This window comes from Nyctereutes procyonoides, unplaced genomic scaffold (assembly GCF_905146905.1).
Source record: "Nyctereutes procyonoides isolate TBG_1078 unplaced genomic scaffold, NYPRO_anot_genome, whole genome shotgun sequence".
Classification (NCBI taxonomy): Eukaryota; Metazoa; Chordata; class Mammalia; order Carnivora; family Canidae; genus Nyctereutes; species Nyctereutes procyonoides.
Window position 1 is genome coordinate 13,162,957 of NW_026575160.1, and position 5,003 is coordinate 13,167,959.

General features: G+C 41.4%; 1 non-coding gene across 1 annotated transcript; it reads right to left on the reverse strand.

Moving 5' to 3' along the window:
- Nucleotides 1-343: 343 nt before the first annotated feature.
- Nucleotides 344-447, reverse strand: LOC129502986 (U6 spliceosomal RNA). Its single transcript, XR_008663080.1, has one exon. It is a non-coding gene; the product is annotated as a U6 spliceosomal RNA (small nuclear RNA).
- Between the last annotated feature and the right edge of the window lie 4,556 nt (nucleotides 448-5,003).

Here is a 5,003-nt window from a genome sequence, read left to right on the forward strand (position 1 = left end):
CCCAGCATGGAGCAGTCTCCTTAAGAGACCCGGAGTCACCAGAACCTCCCTGGGTTCTCCCTGGAAGAGGCCCAAATTCAATCCCATCTGATCATCTAGACCAGTAGTTATCTTTTTTTTTTAAGATTTTTATTTTATTTTTATTATTTTTTTAGATTTTATTTATTTACTCATGAGGACACACAGAGAGAGAGAGAGAGAAGCAGAGACACAGGCAGAGGGAGACGCAGGCTCCATGCAGGAAACCCAATGTGGGATGCGATCCTGGGTCTCCAGGATCACACCCTGGACTGAAGGCAGTGCCAAACCACTGAGCCACCCAGGCTGCCCCCCCCCCTTTTTTTTAAATATGGAACGCTTCACGAATTTGCGTGTCATCCTTGCACAAGGGCCATGCTAATCTCTGTATCGTTCCAATTTTAGCAAATGTGATCTCGAAGCAAGCACTAGACCAGTAGTTATCAACAGGGGTGATTTCCCCCCAGGGGACATTTGGCAACGTCTGGAAACACAGACTGGTCATCACACCCAGGGAGTTGGGGCATGCTACTGGCATCCTGCAGGCCTAGAGAAGCATCGCAGCTCAACACCCAGCTCTACTGCACAGGACAGGCCCCCTCGACAAAGACTTGTCTGAACCAAAACGTCAGCAGAGCCAAGGTTGAGAAATCCTGATCTAGATGTTAATCAAGGTGTGTAAATAAGAGGATTTAAGCAAGCCCTTCCCTCTTCCAATTGGCACAAAGCCCCGCACGGAAGCTACACCCCATGCCGGAGCCCCGTTTAGGCCTCGCAGTGGCCTGATTCAGCAGATCACACTTTCATAATGTAATGCAATTCTTCCTCATTTTTTTTAAATGTTATTTGGGCCCTTTAATATAATTTGGCAAGCTATTATAGTTGTTACAGCTGCTAGTTTTGCCCTCAATACTGATTTCACTTATGACCTCAGCCGGAATAAGATTTAAAGTTTGAGATGATGTAAGTGAATAAGGATTATTAGATTTATTCATATGGCAATTTAAATAAGAAACTGCCTGGCTTAGAATAAGTGGTAAATGAAAAATGCTAGTGATTTATAGACCTGTCCATTTTAAAGATTTATATGATGTGTGGGATGATTAAGTAAGAGACAGGCCTGATTATATGAAATATGTAATTTTTGTAAATGCAATATTGGAAGCAAGCTGCTAAACAGTGCTGCATGGCAACTCTCGGCAAAGCAATTTTTATTCTATGATTATTGTAAACCAGTATGCAGAGTCATGTGCGAATTACCCACAGAGTCCTCTCTCTAATTCTTTATAGTCAGATGGAAGTGTGTTCACAGAAAATGCATCAAACTTCAGCCCTTGAAACGTCAGTCCCATCGGTACCCCAAAAGACAGGGCAGGCTGCTGATTTCGGACTTGACTCAGTGATTGGCCACCTGAGTAATTCTCTTCTGCAAAGGACTTGGCCACACTGTTCTGGTCACAGCAACCGACTTACGAAATGGAGATTATCCATTTGTCACATTGCAGTGACATGCTTTGGGGAAAATACTCATGACTCCAAAGTACAGTGAGTCAGAAGGAGAAATGCAAGATGCTGGGATGGATTTCCTTTCCCCGTTGTGAATCCTGTTCTCATCAAAGTAGCACCTGGAGCCTGAAAACTCAGAGGGCTCCGGGGTGATTCACAAGTCTCAGGATGCCTCCTCCTCTGGGGAGCCTCAGGATCCCACAGGGAAAGTTGAGGCCCAGGGCCTCCCTGAGGTTTTGTGCAGAGCTCAAAGTCAGCCAGAGGACTGCCATGGAGGAATGAGCCATGGTTGGATTGTTATCTCCCATGAGTGAGGAAGATGTAAAAGATATTATTAGTATTTAAATTGCTTTGACAGCTGCTCGGTATAAACAAAAAAAGACAAAGCAAAACACTTATCTTTGTAGCAGTCGTATTTCTTTCACAAATGGAGTGTAGGAGCTTGGATAAATTGTCCAGATTGTCAACTCAGAACTCTAGCTTCTTTATCCATTTCTTAGGATTGGTATTTAGAGGTACGAAAGGGATAGTTGAAAGGAAAGCCCTGTGTAAAGCAAAGGGCAACATCCAAATGCAAATAAAGAGGCTGAGAAGAGACACCAAGGCCAAAGCGGAAACAGAAACCACCTTTGTTCAATAAACATCCGTGAAGGCCCTTAGAGGACTGAGAGGGGTAACTCAGGAGACCTCGGGGGAGCTCAGGGCTGAGTTTGGGGATTATCTCAATTTTCCAGTGTTCAGACAACAAATTAAGTGCTGAGGATGAGAGTAATTCAGCTGCAGAGGTGGGGGGCGGTTAGCAAAGAAGAAAAGTTCACAGAAGAAGTAACATTTAAACATTCGGCTCCTGCAGCCAGTAGAGGAATTAGACAAACAGAGAAGGGAGACTCCTAGTCCATCCCGGTGTTTGTCCACACTGGCTCTGAGATTTACTGTCAGAAGGTGAAGGAAATTACCAACATGCATTTCGTTCGATATCAGAAGCCAGGGACACACATACAGTACACTTTCTGGAAGAGAGTGACACAGTGTTCTGCAGATCTAGAAACTTGCAAAGCTGGCAGGGACCAGAAACTCTTAGATTCCAACCTCATACTGAAATCTAACATTCTTCAGAAAATATGTGGAATTTCCAGTGAATTATAGCAATTATGCTCACACTGTTCCTTCTCTGATCAAACAGAATTCTTTTCAACTTTTAATGGGGCCATGGATTTTTTAGCAACTAATTTGAATTCTCCAGTATGGTGATTTTAATAAGATAAATATTTTTCTTTCATTTAACAGTAAATGGTTTGCTCCAGAGCCCTGATAAACTGCTTATTATTTCTGAAAAAATCACCTTGCCCATCTTGATTAAATGTGATGGCATATAGAAAGAATCGTGTTAACACAAAATGATTTTTATTATTATTTTTTTTAAAGGCAGCCTATTCCAGTATTGGGCAATTCTTTTTTTTATTTTATTTTTTTTATTTTCATGATAGGCACACAGTGAGAGAGAGGGAGAGGCAGAGACACAGGCAGAGGGAGAAGCAGGCTCCATGCACCGGGAGCCCGATGTGGGATTCGATCCTGGGTCTCCAGGATCGCGCCCTGGGCCAAAGGCAGGCGCCAAACCGCTGCGCCACCCAGGGATCCCAAAATGATTTTTAAAAATTCAAAATATGTATCTAATCTTTTAGCTCTGGGTTTCTTTCAGGAACCTTGAAATCATATGCTCAGCTTCTCTAAGAAAAAAGAAAAGAACGACAAAAGGAACTTGGGCTGTCAAATTATGGCTAGCCTCACTCAGAAAAGAGAAATATTTTAGTTCCTAACTGGAGACATTGCCATGGAACAAAAAGTATAGGTCAAGGGAGAGAAGAGCAAAAGAAATAATAAGATGCATTTGTTTGTTGGAACTTTATCACCATGCCTTTCTAAAAGCCTACTTATCCGACAGAGGTAGGTTTTAGATTTATTTCCTAATTACTACATTAACAGATCCCTGAACATTTTCCTGATCAGTTTTATGAATTGATTAATAAGGCAATCATAGTTTGGGAAAGCTTTTATATGCCACTTGATATTGATGTCATCGATTTAAAAAAAAATGGCCAACTGAACACCTGATATCCAGTAAAGGCATGTTCAAAAATTGCAGCCTTAGAAAGATAATGGAATGACCGTGACCTCAAGTACTTTGAGCCAAATAGCAACTGTCAACTCCTGATAGCAGTATTTGACCTCAGAGCCAGGTGACAGAAACCAACCTGAAATGACCATTTTCTCAAATTCAGTTAAAGATAATAAACCATGTTGGGAGAAATCACCCACCTGAGTAGGGAAGCCTCTTATAATCAATGACCTAGAAACACACACCATGATTTGGGTGGAAAGGATCAGCTGCTAAGGGACTATGGGAATTTGTTGCTTTCGATTGAATATCCACTAGACTTTGGCAGAGTTTTTGGTTTTGGTGATTGCTCTTGTTTTGCTTTCTTCTGATTCACTTTTAGTTCTTCCCAAGGAAAATTTCAACCTACATAAAAGTAGAGAGAACAGTATAATATATCCCCATCTCTATCCATCATGGAGCTTCAGTAATTACCACCTCAGGCCACTCTTGTTTCATATATACTTGGGCATCATATCATTTCACCCATAAATTTTAGTGAATATTTAAATAAACTTTTTTTAAAAGTACAATCCAGGGATGCCTGGGTGGCTCAGCGTTTGAGCATCTGCCTTCTGCTCAGGGTGTGACCCCAGGTCCGGGATCGAGTCCCGCATCAGGGTCCTTGCAGGGAGCCTGCTTCTCCCTCTGCCTGTGTTTCTGCCTCTCTCTGTGTGTTTCTCGTGAATAAATAAATAAAATCTTTTTTAAAAAAAGTATGAATCCAAAACCATATTCACCACTAAAATTTAACAACTCTTTAATTTCATCGTGTCCCTACAGCGTTCATTTTTCCTAGTCATCTCCTAAATGCTTCTTTATACAGTTTGTTCAAATCATCCAAATAAGGTCCACACATCACAGTTGGTTGTCATGGCTCCTGAGTCTTTTTTAGTCTATAGGTACCCCTCCTCCACTTTAATTTTCCTGGCCATTCAGTTATTGAAGACATAGAGTCATTTGTCCTAGAGTTTCCCACATTCTGGGTTTTGCCCTTTGTGCCCTATTATTTTCTGAGAAGTGACAGTTAGATGGAGCCCTGATTAGATTCAGGTTTGATTTTTTTGACAAGACCACTTTATTAGAGGTGTCATGTGCTTCCATCAGAAGCGTCATGGTGTCTGGTTGTCTCTTTCTGTGATGTTGGTGGCTATTGATGATCGATGGTCTCTGTAATATAGTCTGTTTAGAGAAAAGCATTGAACCACAACATTCGGAAGATTTTGTTTTAAAAAAAAAAAAGAATACAAATAATTTTACTCTGCCCTAGGCACTGTGTTCTGCAGCACACATGCTTCATGTAATCACTCTAACACCTCTA